The sequence below is a fragment of the Chiloscyllium punctatum genome, chromosome 19 (genome assembly GCF_047496795.1).
Source record: "Chiloscyllium punctatum isolate Juve2018m chromosome 19, sChiPun1.3, whole genome shotgun sequence".
Classification (NCBI taxonomy): domain Eukaryota; kingdom Metazoa; phylum Chordata; class Chondrichthyes; order Orectolobiformes; family Hemiscylliidae; genus Chiloscyllium; species Chiloscyllium punctatum.
The window spans coordinates 92,135,176-92,149,576 of record NC_092757.1 but is presented as its reverse complement, the minus strand read 5'-3'; the positions used below and the strand labels follow the sequence as shown (position 1 = coordinate 92,149,576).

General features: G+C 49.7%; 1 protein-coding gene across 5 annotated transcripts in view; it reads right to left on the bottom strand.

The window, feature by feature from the left end:
* LOC140491616 (transient receptor potential cation channel subfamily V member 3-like) overlaps positions 1-11,207 on the bottom strand; it is a 63,987-nt gene extending 52,780 nt beyond the window's left edge. The window contains exon 1 of one of the 5 annotated variants that reach the window (XM_072590060.1): positions 10,945-11,207. The gene's annotated coding sequence lies outside the window, so the exon portion shown is untranslated. Of the gene's footprint in view, positions 1-898; positions 964-2,208; positions 2,412-10,944 lie in introns of those variants that run through there. The other 4 variants (XM_072590057.1, XM_072590059.1, XM_072590058.1 and 1 more) reach the window with 4 other exon arrangements.
* Between the last annotated feature and the right edge of the window lie 3,194 nt (positions 11,208-14,401).

Below are 14,401 nucleotides of genomic sequence, written 5' to 3'. Positions count from 1 at the left end.
CTGAGAGAGAGAGCGAGAGAGGGAGACAGACAGACAGAGAGTGAGACAGATAGACAGAGAGAGAGAGAGACAGATAGAGAGACAGAGAGACAGAGACAGAGAGAGAGACAAAGGGAGACAGAGACTGAGAGAGAGAGCGAGAGAGGGAGGGAGACAGACAGAGAGTGAGACAGATAGACAGAGAGAGAGAGAGACAGATAGAGAGACAGAGAGACAGAGACAGAGAGACCGAGACAGAGAGAGAGACAAAGGGAGACAGAGACTGAGAGAGAGAGCGAGAGAGGGAGGGAGACAGACAGAGAGTGAGACAGATAGACAGAGAGAGAGAGAGACAGATAGAGAGACAGAGAGACAGAGACAGAGAGACCGAGACAGAGAGAGAGACAAAGGGAGACAGAGACTGAGAGAGAGCGCGAGAGAGGGAGGGAGACAGACAGAGAGTGAGACAGATAGACAGAGAGAGAGAGAGACAGATAGAGAGAGAGAGACAGAGAGACAGAGACAGAGAGAGCAAGAGAGGGAGGGAGACAGACAGAGAGAGAGAGACAGATAGACAGAGAGAGAGAGAGACAGATAAACAGAGAGAGAGAGAGAGGGAGACAGAGACAGACAGAGAGAGGGAGGGAGACAGACAGAGAGTGAGACAGATAGAGAGAGAGAGAGACAGATAGACAGAGAGAGAGAGACAGAGAGACAGAGACAGAGGGAGCGAGGGAGGGAGACAGACAGAGAGTGAGACAGATAGACAGAGAGAGAAAGACAGATAGACAGAGAGAGAGAGACAGAGAGAGCAAGAGAGGGAGGGAGACAGAGAGAGAGAGAGAGAGAGAACGAGAGACAGACAGACAGAACAAGAGAAAGACTGAGACAGAAACAGAGACAGACAGAGAGAAACTACCTGTGCAGAGTGTGATACTCTGCTGTTGTATAGTTTATCCACCTGCCCTGGGCGTAGATGTGTAGTCAGACTGGTCACTCCAGACCCACACAACTGGCCCTGACCAATAAACCACTCAGTAGGCTGTCTCTGTGTCTGAGTGAGACAGTCCTGGACACAGAGCCATGCACACAGCCAATGGCTGCAGCTATCCTCTTCCTTTGCTTCAACAAGGCACCATTGTAAACACAACTCACAATGAGTCCCAGCAATTAGTTTCAAACCTGTAACATTTCCTCAGGAAGCTTCCTCGGTTTAAAGCCTTTTGTATCCATTTCCAGTTTTGGTCCACAATCCCGTAGTTACGAGATAGTGAAGGTGTGGCCTGATCACCATCTCACTACAGCTTGCTGCTTTGTCCTACTGTACAGGGCTGAGGGTGTGGCCATCCTTCCCGATGAGGAGAGGGGTTCAGTGTGCTGCTAGACTACGTGGGGCATTGCAGCCAAGTCAACACCCGCCTTGGGGTAGTAACACATTGAACTAGGGTTCCAATGCTAACCCTGGAAGCCCACCTTGTTTACAGCTTCAGCCTTCAATATATCATTCACCATTCACACAATGACCATGAGCCCTCTCCATCAGCTGTAACAGTCTATTGTGGGGGTCTTCCCCATTCCCCAGTCACAGTGGAATGAGACTCAATCAGATTGTCACGTTCAAACTCATCGTTTCATTCCAGGCAATCAATCTCCAACCGCACTGCAGGAATTCACCCAAGATCCTCAGACAGCACCTTCCAATCCCACAGCCCCTCCCATTGAGAAGGACAAGGGTAGCAGATACATGGGAACATCGCCCCCTACAAGTTCCCCTCTGAGCCCCTCACCATCCCGACTTGGAAATATATCCCCATTCCTTCACTGTCACTGGGTCAGAATCCTGGAATTCTCTCCCCAAGGACATTGTGGGTCAACCCACAGCACATGGACTGCAGCGGTTCCAGAAGGCAGCTCACCCCCACCTTCTCAAGGGGGCAACTAGGGACGGGCAATAAATACTGGGCCCAGCGAGTGACATCCACATCCCGCGAATGAATAAAACAAAATGTGGCTGACAGATAAAAGCACACAAGGTGGTGATCTTCCAGTTACACCTCACACACCATCCCCATCGCCATGACTTGTTTAATACATAAAACCCAACCAGCATCTCTCTCTTGAATCTAGTTAAGGATGGTGCAACTGGAACACTCTGAGGGAGAGAATTCTAAAGATTCATAACCCTCAGAATGGAGACATTTCTCCTCATCTCAATCCCAACTGATTCACCTCTTCCCCTGACGTTGTGATCCAGTGATCTACCTTCCCAGGATAAGCAGCTGACGGCTTCCATCTGTCCTGCTCTGGGCTAGTAATTCCCCAGGTTTTAGTGAGTTCACCTCTTGTTCCTTGAAGCTCCGGGAACAGCAGGTTCCATCCACTTGGTTCCTTGTTGGATTCTCTCATCTGGTGCTGAATGAGCTGCTGTCACCTCCCACCCAGAAAATGGGGAAATAGAAACTGGAAACGCAATCAACTGTGAAGAAACTGAGCACCAATGAACAAGCTCTTAAAGAAGCACACACTCACCAGTGGAAAGATCCAGAACATTCTGTCCAAAGATCTTTGTGACAGGCTATTAAGGTGGATTAAGATTTTCTGTCAGTGATTTCAGATAAATAAATAAAGAACGTTCATACAGTCACACAGTGCGGAAACAGACCCCTCCACCCAACCAGTCCATGTCAACCATGTTCCCAAAGTCATCTAGTCCCACCTGCCTGCTCCTGGCCCTCCAATTCTTTCCTATTCATGTCTTGATCCAAATGTCTTTTAAGTTTTGTAACCGTACCCATATCCATCACTATTAGAAGGATGTGGTTACACTGGAGAGGGGGCAGAGCAGATTTACCAGGATGTTGCCTGGGATGAAAGAGTGATGAAGAGAGACTGAATAGGAGGACAGGAACTGAGTGGGCTAGGAGATCAGATCAGCTATGATCCCAGGGAATGGTGGAGGAGATTCAAAGGGCTGAATGGCCTACATCAGCTCTTTCTTCTCGGGTCTTTTGGCCTGAAGTTTTAGACGGGCAAAGAATTCTCCTGCTTCTTGCCACCTGCCACTCCACCTTGGCTGATTTTTCAGTGTACCTCCACACTGAAGTATTACTTTGAGGAAGCATTCAGTGTCATTCTGCAGAGAGGATTTCAGAGTCCAACTCCAAGAGTGGTCTGGGAGCAGCACCATAATGAACCCAGCCGGCTGAGTCCTGAAGGACAGAGCTGCTGGACTTGAATCAGTGGCAAAAGTTAAGGCATGAACAGGGAATATAAGTGACACTCAGGATACTATATAGCGTATTGTGTGGCACTGCCACTGTGCCAACTAACACAAATGCACATCAGAGGCAGCAAAACTCAGCCTCCAAGAGGTACTTTGGATCATCTCTGCAGCAGGACAGTATTCAATCATATCGTGAAACTTGGAAGGGTTCAGAAAAGATTTACAAGGATGTTGCCAGGGTTGGAGGATCTGAGCTACAGGGAGAGGCTGAATAGGCTGGGGCTGTTTTCCCCGGAGCGTTGGAGGCTGAGGGGCGATCTAGATTGGAGAAAGGCCAATTTTGACGGTATTAGGCAAGAACTTTCAAAAGCTGATTGGAGGCAGATGTTCGCAGGTAAAGGGACGGCTGGAAAATGGGAAGCCTTCAGAAATGAGATAACAAGAATCCAGAGAAAGTATATTCCTGTCAGGGTGAAAGGGAAGGCTGGTAGGTATAGGGAATGCTGGATGACTAAAGAAATTGATGGTTTGGTTAAGAAAAAGAAGGAAGCATATGTCAGGTATAGACAGGATAGATCGAGTGAATCCTTAGAAGAGTATAAAGAAAGTAGGAGTATACTTAAGAGGGGAATCAGGAGGGCAAAAAGGGAACATGAGATAGCTTTGGCAAATAGAATTAAGGAGAATCCAAAGGGGTTTTACAAATACATTAAGGACAAAAGGGTAACTAGGGAGAGAATAGGGCCCCTCAAAGATCAGCAAGGCGGCCTTTGTGTGGAACCACAGAAAGTGGGAGAGATACAAAATGAATATTTTGCATCAGTATTTACTGTGGAAAAGGATATGGAAGATATAGACTGTAGGGAAATAGATGGTGACATCTTGCAAAATGTCCAGATTACAGAGGAGGAAGTGCTGGATGTCTTGAAACAGTCAAAGGTGGATAAATCCCCAGGACCTGATCAGGTGTACCTGAGAACTCTGTGGGAAGCTAGAGAAGTGATTGCTGGGCCCCTTGCTAAGATATTTGTATTATCGATAGTCACAGGTGAGGTGCCAGAAGACTGGAAGTTGGCAAACGTGGTGCCACTTTTTAAGAAGGGTGGTAAAGACAAGCAAGAGAACTATAGACCAGTGAGCCTGACCTCGGTGGTGGGCAAGTTGTTGGAGAGAATCCTGAGGGACAGGATGTGCATGTATTTGGAAAGACAAGGACTGATTAGGGATAGTCAGCATGGCTTTGTGCGTGGGAAATCATGTCTCACAAACTTGATTGAGTTTTTTGAAGAAGTAACAAAGAAGATTGATGAGGGCAGAGCAGTCGATGTGATCTATATGGACTTCAGTAAGGCATTCGACAAGGTTCCCCATGGGAGACTGATTAGCAAGGTTAGATCTCATGGAATACAGGGAGAACTAGCCATTTGGATACAGAACTGGCTCAAAGGTAGAAGACAGAGGATGGTGGTGGAGGGTTGTTTTTCAGACTGGAGGCCTGTGACCAGTGGAGTGCCACAAGGATCGGTGCTGGGCCCTCTACTTTTTGTCATTTATATAAATGATTTGGATGTGAGCATAAGAGGTATAGTTAGTAAGTTTGCAGATGACACCAAAACTGGAGGTGTAGTGGACAGCAAAGAGGGTTACCTCAGATTACAACAGGATCTGGACCAGATGGGCCAATGGGCGGAGAAGTGGCAGATGGAGTTTAATTCAGATAAATGCGAGGTGCTGCATTTTGGGAAAGCAAATCTTAGCAGGACTTCTACACTTAATGGTAAGGTCTTGGGGAGTGTTGCTAAACAAAGGGACCTTGGAGTGCAGGTTCATAGCTCCTTGAAAGTGGAGTCGCAGGTAGATAGGATAGTGAAGAAGGCATTTGGTATGCTTTCCTTTATTGGTCAGAGTATTGAGTACAGGAGTTGGGAGGTCATGTTGCAGCTGTACAGGATATTGGTTAGGCCACTGTTGGAATATCGCCTGCAATTCTGGTCTCCTTCCTATCGGAAAGATACTGTGAAACTTGAAAAGGTTCAGAAAAGACTTACAAGGATGTTGCCAGGGTTGGAGGATTTGAGCTACAGGGAGAGGCTGAACAGGGTGGGGCTGTTTTCCCTGGAGCGTTGGAGGCTGAGGGATGACCTTATAGAGGTTTACAAAATTATGAGGGGCATGGATAGGATAAATAGACAGTCTTTTCCCTGGGGTCGGGGAGTCCAGAACTAGAGGGCATAGGTTTAGGATGAGAGGGGAAAGATATAAAAGAGACCTAAGGGGCAACTTTTTCACACAGAAGGTGGTAAGTGTATGGAATGAGCTGCCAGAGGATGTGGTGGAGGCTGGTACAATTACAACACTTAAGAGGCATTTGGATGGGTATATGAATAGGAAGGGTTTGGAGGGATATGGGCCAGGTGCTGGCAGGTGGGACTAGATTGGGTTGGGATATCTGGTCAGCATGGACGGGTTGGACCGAAGGGTCTGTTGGGTCTGTTTCCGTGCTGTACATCTCTATGACTCTGACTTCCTCAGGCGGTTCATTCTTGTCTCTGTGTAAAAAAGTTGCTCCTCATGTCCTTTTTAAATCTTCTCCTCTCACGTTAAAAATATGTCCCTGAGTCTTCCCATTTGAGGGAAAAGACACCTAACATTCACCTTACCTATACCCCTCAGGGTTTTATAAACCTCTATATGGTCACTCCTCAACCACCAACGCTTCCAGGGAATAAAATTCCATCCTCTTCCTTATTACTCAAACCCTCACATCCCGGCAACATCTTGGTAAACAGTTTCTGACTTTCTCGCCAACCTAATAGTGGCCCAAGTGTTTTGTGATCTGCAGTCATTGTTGAGAAATGGAGGAGAGGAACTCCCTCTTGAACTGCACTGATGCTCTCCCTACACCACAGACAGGACAGCGTTTGGGACAGGGCTCAAGGCGATTTGCTCCAGCACTATTCGGGCAAGGCACGAAAAGCTGGCCCAACCAGAGAGAGCCACATCCCAGCTGTTAGCACACAGCAAGATCCCACAATCCCCAACATCCTATGGCCTGGATAATCTAGCTGTCTTACTTAGATTCGTTGAGTGAGCAAATGATGATCCAGCTGCCAGGCAGACGATCTTGGTGAATAAAAGCATGAGACTTATTCTTCCAAACCCCCAACGGGATCCTGGTTTACTGACTCGTCTGAAAGACAGTCCCTCCAACATCACACCTGGCAGCACTGGCAGGATCAGCAGTTACTGCCCAGCCCTGACTGCATTCCGATTGGGAGACTGATGGCTGAATTCAATATCATCACCGTGGATCTGGAGTCACATGTCAGCCAGACGGGGTAAGGATGGCAGATTTCCTTGCCTAAAGGCAATGAGTGAACTAGATGTGTTTTTACAACAATCAAAAATTAGATTAGATTACAAGTCCACACCGCATCCGCCGAAGCTCAACCCACCCATTCCCCTACATCTACCCCTTACCTAACACTACGGGCAATTTAGCATGGCCAATTCACCTGACCTGCACATCTTTGGACTGTGGGAGGTAAACCGGAGCACCCGGAGGAAACCCACACAGACCCGGGGAGAATGTGCAAACTCCACACAGTCAGTCGCCTGAGGTGAGAATTGAACCCGGGTCTCTCGCGCTGTGAGGCAGCAGTGCTAACCACTGTGCCACCGTGCCGCCCATCAATAATGGTTACCTGGATGCTTTTCAGTCTAGACATTTAGCATAGAGTACTATTCCCTCAGCACTGACCCTCCGACAGTGTATCACTCCTTCAGCACTGACCCTCCGACAGCGCAGCACTCCCTCAGCACTGACCCTCCGACAGTGTATCACTCCCTCAGCCCTGACCCTCCGACAGTGCGGCACTCCCTCAGCACTGACCCTCCGACAGTGCAGCGCTGTCTCAGTTATGGATTGTCAGCTTTGATCAAGTTCTCATGTCTCCACAGTGATCTACATGAACCCAGACCATGGTGACCCAACATTCTGTGTGTGGAGTAGGGGCTCGTGTGTTGGCAGTGTCTCAGGTAAGAGACAGAGACTGTGAGTAATAAAAGGAGAATGTGTGAAGGAGATGGTAGGGCATGGGGAGAGATGCGAGTTGGGCGAGTGTGCTCGAGAAGGGCTGGGAAATGGTGAAGGCGTTTGGGATTGGAGAGAGACCATGGTTCAGATGAGGTGTGTAATGGGGGAATGGCGGAGTGAGAGGGAAGTGAAACAACTCTTTCGTCCTGGTGTAAGACCAAAGCATTCAGGAAGTGAAACGCTTTGTTAAAAGCCAACAGTGCATTGGATAAAATGTTCAATACCAGATCGCGATATTGTAATTTAATGTGCTTGCATCAAATGTATTTATTTATGCTAATTTAATAATATTCTCATTGTCATCCCAGAAAGAAAAAGCACAGTGACAACACAGCCACACAGGCACCTCTCATCGCTGGAAAACAACTCATTCATTTCCCAAAACGTTCCATCTGTATCAGCTTCATGTCTCTCCAAGTCATTTTTGCCCCAGATTTCTCTGTCACTCTGTTTTGCTCGATGAAAAGTATTAACCAATGAGCTGTTAGAACTGGACAAGGAATCAAGCAATATCATTTACCCAAACTGCCAGCAAACCAACATGGTGTCCCCATCCAAGACCCAGCTTAAGACAAAACAAGAGTAAGAGAGAGGTCAAGTGTTTGGAGTGAGGCTCCCTCTTTCTCAGTGACTCAATAAAATGTGGTGTCTCTGCAGCTGTTCACATTGTTTCCTGTTCACAGTTACCACATCCAGGGTTCCTGCTAAAGGAGCACACGTCCTCTGATTCATTGCAACAGTTAACGGAGCTTAACAAACGTGACCCAATGTCCCCCAGTACTAACACCCTCAGGGACAAACACTCCTTCAGCACTGACCCTCTGACAATACAGCACCCACTCAGCACTGACCCTCCGACAGTGCGGCACTCCCTCAGCACTGACCCTCTGACAGTGTGGCACTCCCTCAGCACTGACCCTCTGACAGTGCAGCACTCCCTCAGCACTGACCCTCTGACAGTGTGGCACTCCTTCAGCACTGACCCTCCGACAGTGTGGCACTCCTTCAGCACTGACCCTCCGACAGTGCAGCACTCCCTCAGCACTTACCCTCTGACAGTGCAGCACTCCCTCAGCACTGACCCTCCGACAGTGTGGCACTCCTTCAGCACTGACCCTCCGACAGTGCGGCACTCCCTTAGCACTGACCCTCTGACAGTGCGGCACTCCCTCAGCACTGACCCTCCGACAGTGCAGCACTCCTTCAGCACTGACCCTCTGACAGTGCGGCACTCCCTTAGCACTGACCCTCTGACAGTGCGGCTCTCCCTCAGCACTGACCCTCTGACAGTGCGGCACTCCCTCAACACTGACCCTCCGACAGTGCGGCACACCCTCAGCACTGGCCCTCCGATAGTGTGGCACTCCCTCAGCACTGACCCTCCGACAGTGTGGCACTCCCTTAGCACTGGCCCTCCGACAGTGCGGCACACCCTCAGCACTGACCCTCCGACAGTGCAGCACTCCTTCAGCACTGACCCTCCGACAGTGTGGCACTCCCTCAGCACTGACCCTCCGACAGTGTGGTACTCCCTTAGCACTGACCCTCTGACAGTGCAGCACTCCCTCAGCACTGACCCCCTGACAGTGTGGCACTCCCTCAGCACTGACCCTCTGACAGTGCTGCACTCCCTCAGCACTAACCCCCTGACAGTGTGGCACTCCCTCAGCACTGACCCTCCGACAGTGCGGCACTCCCTCAGCACTGACCCCCTGACAGTGCGGCACTCCTTCAGCACTGACCCCCTGACAGTGTGGCACTCCCTCAGCACTGACCCTCTGACAGTGCAGCACTCCCTCAGCACTGACCCTCCAACAGTGCGGAACTCCTTCAGCACTGACCCTCTGACAATGCAGCACTCACTCAGCACTGACCCTCTGACAGTGCGGCACATCCTCAGCACTGACCCTCCAACAGTGCGGCGTTCCCTCAACACTGACCCTCCGACAGTGCGGCACATCCTCAGCACTGACCCTCCAACAGTGCGGCGCTCCCTCATCACTGACCCTCTAACAGTGCGGCACTCTCTCAGCACTGACCCTCCGACAGTGCGGCAGTCCGTTAGCACTGACTATCTGACAGTGCAGCACTCCCTCAGCACTGACCCTGTGACAGTGTGGCACTGACCCCTGACAGTGCGGCACTCCCTCAGCACTGACCCTCTGACAGTGCGGCACTCCCTCAGCACTGACCCTCCAACAGTGCGGCACTCTCTCAGCACTGACCCTCCGACAGTGCGGCAGTCCGTTAGCACTGACTATCTGACAGTGCAGCACTCCCTCAGCACTGACCCTCCAACATTGCGGCACTCCCTCAGCTTTGAACCCTGACAGTGCAGCGCTCCCTCAGCACTGACCCCTGACAGTGCAGCGCTCCCTCAGCACTGACCCTTTGACAGTGCGGCGCTCCCTCAGCACTGACCCTCTGACAATGCGGCACTCCCTCAGCACTGACCCTCTGACAGTGCGGCACTCCCTCAGTACTGACCCTCTGACAGTGCGGTACTCCCTCAGCACTGACCCTCTGACAGTGCGGCGCTCCCTCAGCACTGACCCTCAGACAGTGCAGCACTCCCTCAGCACTGACCCTCAGACAGTGCGGCACTCCCTCTGCACTCACCCTCTGACAGTGCGGAACTCCCTCAGTATTTACCCTCCGACAGTGCGGCGCTCCTTCAGCACTGACCCCCCGACAGTGCAGCGCTCCCTCAGCACTGACCCTCTGACAGTGCGGCACTCCCTCAGCACTGATCCTCCGACAGTGCAGCACTCCCTCAGCACTGACCCTCTGACAGTGCGGCACTCCCTCAGCACTGACCCTCTGACAGTGTGGCACTCCCTCAGCACTGACCCTGACAGTGTGGCACTCCCTCAGCACTGACCCTCTGACAGTGTGGCACTCCCTCAGCACTGAACCTCCGACAATGTGGCACTCCCTCAGCACTAACCATCCGACAGTGCGGCACTCCCTCAGCACTGACCCTCTGACAGTGCGGCACTCCCTCAGCACTGACCCTCCGACAGTGCGGCACTCCCTCAGGACTGACCCTGACAGTGTGGCACTCCCTCAGCACTGAACCTCCGACAATGTGGCACTCCCTCAGCACTGACCCTCCGAGAGTGGGGCGCTCCCTCAGCATTGACCCTCCGACAGTGCGGCACTCCCTCAGCACTGACCCTGTGACAGTGCGGCACTCCCTCAGCACTGACCCTCCGACAGTGTGGCACTCCCTCAGCACTGACCCTCCGACAGTGTGGCGTTCCCTCAGCATTGACCTTCCGACAGTGTGGCACTCCCTCAGCACTGACCCTCCGACAGTGCGGCACTCCCTCTGCACTGTTCCTCCGACAGTGCGGCACTCCCTCTGCACTGACCCTCCGACAGTGCGGCACTCCCTCAGCACTGACCCCTGACAGTGTGGCGCTCCATTTGGGGAATGTTATTGAGTGGTAAAAGCCAGCCACAACTGACAAACACATTATCATTGACACTGATTTCTTTTTAATTAAGCAATCAGTGATTTTGGAAATAGAGACAGAGACTGCATGTTAATACTGCAGCATCATTTACTGGGTTGGTCCTTGTACTAAAAGAGTTCATGCAGGCACCATCCGGAGTAAGACAGAATTGACAGTGATTCTCTCACCAGAAATCCTTGTAAGTGCCACTGCCCTCACGTTTGGTATCGTTTCATCCACATCGATCACTGGTGTAGAAGTCAGGTCACCAATTCACCAGACTTTAATGCTATCGCCTTCACAAAAGTCATGCAACAGATTTGTAAACTTCTCATATAGTTACTGCTGTCTCTGTTTTTGTATTGGAAGAGACAGCAGAGGGAACACCCAGTTTTGGTGTCTGATTTCTCACCTGATGTGGTTTTTTAAAAATAAACTCTAGTTTTTCACAGCTTTTAGGTGTTCATATACTCTCACAGGGCTGTTTGATTAGAGGCAGTCAGAGTGTAAAAATACTATTTGGAAACTTCTTGTTTTCCCCGTGATGTGGAAATAGTCAAGTGCCTTTCCTGTCAGTATCATGTGTTCAGTCCGATGGTGTTTCTAAACCAGACGGGGTGGGGATCATTACACAATACATCACTGAGTGCTACCCCATCACCAGACACCTGTCGGGTCAGTCTGTTACCTTTCTGAGGCTATTAGCTGACTCACTATGCACAAACACACATACACGCAACACCCATACACACACACCGATCCATACACCCACCCAAACACACACACACGAATTCACACACGTACAAACACACACTCTCAAACACACACACACACTCGCACACACACAGGGATGTTGGACCTGATGAAATCCATTCCCTATTTCACGATGATGTGCCCTCAGTGTACTACGTCTCACCACAACCCAGATATGGCCTGTTTAAAATTAAGAAGTGGCCAATCGAATCTCTAATCAGTGAGTGACAAGTTACTGATTTCAATACAGACTTGTGTGACCTTCAAACTGGGTTAGTAGTGAGAGAGTGAGCTGGAAAGTCGTGTGTGTGAATGTCTTTTCATTGTTACAACTACTTCACTTCCTCAGCCACTGAATAGCGGGTGATGTTTATGAAGGGTCTTTGCTTGGTCACTGTGTCATGTCACATGGTGTTAACACGGCCTGTCTTGCCTCACCTGGTGCTGCACTGGGCAATATTACAGTCTGAGTTTGCAACAACAGAAGTGACAGGTGCCACTACGTCCTGAGGTTCTACCTGTCCCCGGTGTTGCGGAGGATGGGCCTGGCCTCGCTGCCGCGGAACACTCCGAGTAGTTGGACCGTTCCGTATCACCTGTCCTTCATGGAGAAGTTTATGAAGAAAAACACCTTTGACCACAAGTCCATCAGGAAGTGGTCAGCACGTAGTGTCCTTGAGACCCTTCAGGAGAGGGTGGATCCTATCGAGCGGTTCCCTGAGCAGACTGTCAAAGCCATTTGGCAGAATGCCTCATCGCCAGAACTTTCCAACAAGCACCAAGACATGGCTTGGCTGGTGGTGAGAAGGGCTCTGCCTGTGAGATCCTTTATGCACGCCCGGACTCTCAGCCGCACCGCACGCTGCCCTCGAAGCGGCTGCGGGGGGGGACGAGACTGTCACGCACCTCCTTCTGGAATGTGCCTACGCAGAAGAAGTCTGGAGAGGAATGCAGTGGTGTTTGTCGAGGTTCGTCCCGAGCAGTGCCGTGACGCGGGACTCCGTGCTCTACGGTCTGTTCCCCGGGACGCATAATGAGACAAACACCAACTGTGCCTGGAGGATCATCAACTCGGTGAAGGATGCTCTCTGGACGGTCCGGAACCTGTTGATCTTCCAGCTGAAGGAGTTGACCCCGACTGAGTGTTGCAGAGTGGCACATTCCAAGGTCCAGGACTACGTGTTGAGGGACGCGCTGAAGCTTGGGGCAGCTGCTGCCAAGGCGCGGTGGGGAAAGACCACAGTGTAATATCTGCCTGCCTAAGAGGAACAGGGGGCCGACGCAGTCATTTGGGCTCTGCTGATGCCTCAGCTAAATATATGGACATATGATTAATAAACATACAGATTTGTATATAAAAATGATCAATTCTGATCTCTGTATGTAAATGTTTACGTATGTATGGCATGACCAACTGTACAGACCATCAAATTATTTTATGACTAAAGTATATTTTTGAAATAAAAAAAACAACAGAAGTGACAGAGAAGCAAGATTGTTCTGAAGCCTTCAGGAATTAAATATGCATCTCCCAGCAAACCACTGCAAACAAGAGCTGGGAGAAAAACCTGTTCAGGCATTAAAATATAACATGTGTGTTTTCCTTCTGTTTTTGTTAAATATAAAATATTAGAGACAGAATGAACAGGCAATTTGATTGACCATCCAATCAGATATTGAGAGTCTGTTCACTTTGTAATTTTTAATCCATTAATTCACAGGATGTGGATAGCCCAGCATTTATTGTCCATCTCTAACTGCCCCTTGAGAAGGTGACAGTAAGCTGCCTTCTTGAACTGCTGCAGTCTTTGGGGTGAATGGACACCCACAGTGCTGCGAGGGAGAGACTTACAGGATTTTGACCCAGTGACACTAAAGGTGCGGTGATATATTCCCAAGTCAGGATGGTGAGGGGAACTTGCAAGGGCTGGTGTTTCCATGTATTTGCTGCCCTTGCCCTTCTAGATGGAAGTGGTCGTGGGTTTGGAAGGTGCTGCTGAATTGGAAAATTCCAATTGGCTGGGAAAGCAGGGTGTCATGAGGCTACAATGGTAGATGCATACAGAGGTGATGGGAAGAAGGAGGTCATGTGATGAAATCTCCAGAGTTGGTAACCTGAGCTTGGTATTACCCTGAAAGGATGTAGAAAGGGGGAACCATAGTAACCAGATACAGTCACAAATATGCAGTAAGGATTGAAAGGGGTGGATTATGTCAATTAGCTCCTGGTAAAGAGTTTGACTCTTAAAACACATGAAATCTAAAATACAAAATTGGTAAAGCAATTTACCAAGTGCAATTTCAATCTCTTTATTTAAGGAAAGATGTAAATACATCAGAGACCCTTTGTTTGGTTGCTCCTTGGATTAGGGGGATTACGGTATCCTAACAGGGGGCTAACTGACCGGTTCTTGTTAATTTCTGTTTAAAAGCCATGATGTGGAGAAGCCGGTGTGGGACTAGGGTGGATAAAGTTAAAAATCACACAACACTGGGTTAGAGTCCAACAGGTTTATTTGGAAGCACTAGCTTTCAGAGCGTCGTTCCCTCATCAGGTAGCTATAGAGTAGGATCATAAGACACAGAATTTATAGCAAAAGATCACAGTGTGATCAAAGTTTGTGAGAAGATTTGTAGCTCGGGTGCTCGTTGTTGTGGTTCTGTTCGCCGAGCTGGGAATTTGTGTTGCAGACGTTTCGTCCCCTGTCTAGGTGACATCCTCAGTGCTTGGGAGTCTCCTGTGAAGCGCTTCTGTGATGTTTCCTCCGGCATTTATAGTGATTTGAATCTGCCGCTTCCGATTGTCAGTTCCGGGGATTTCCATTTTTGGCGAATTTCCCCCGCAATTTCATCAACAGATGCCTAAGGGAAAGACAACGCAACCCAAAGGAC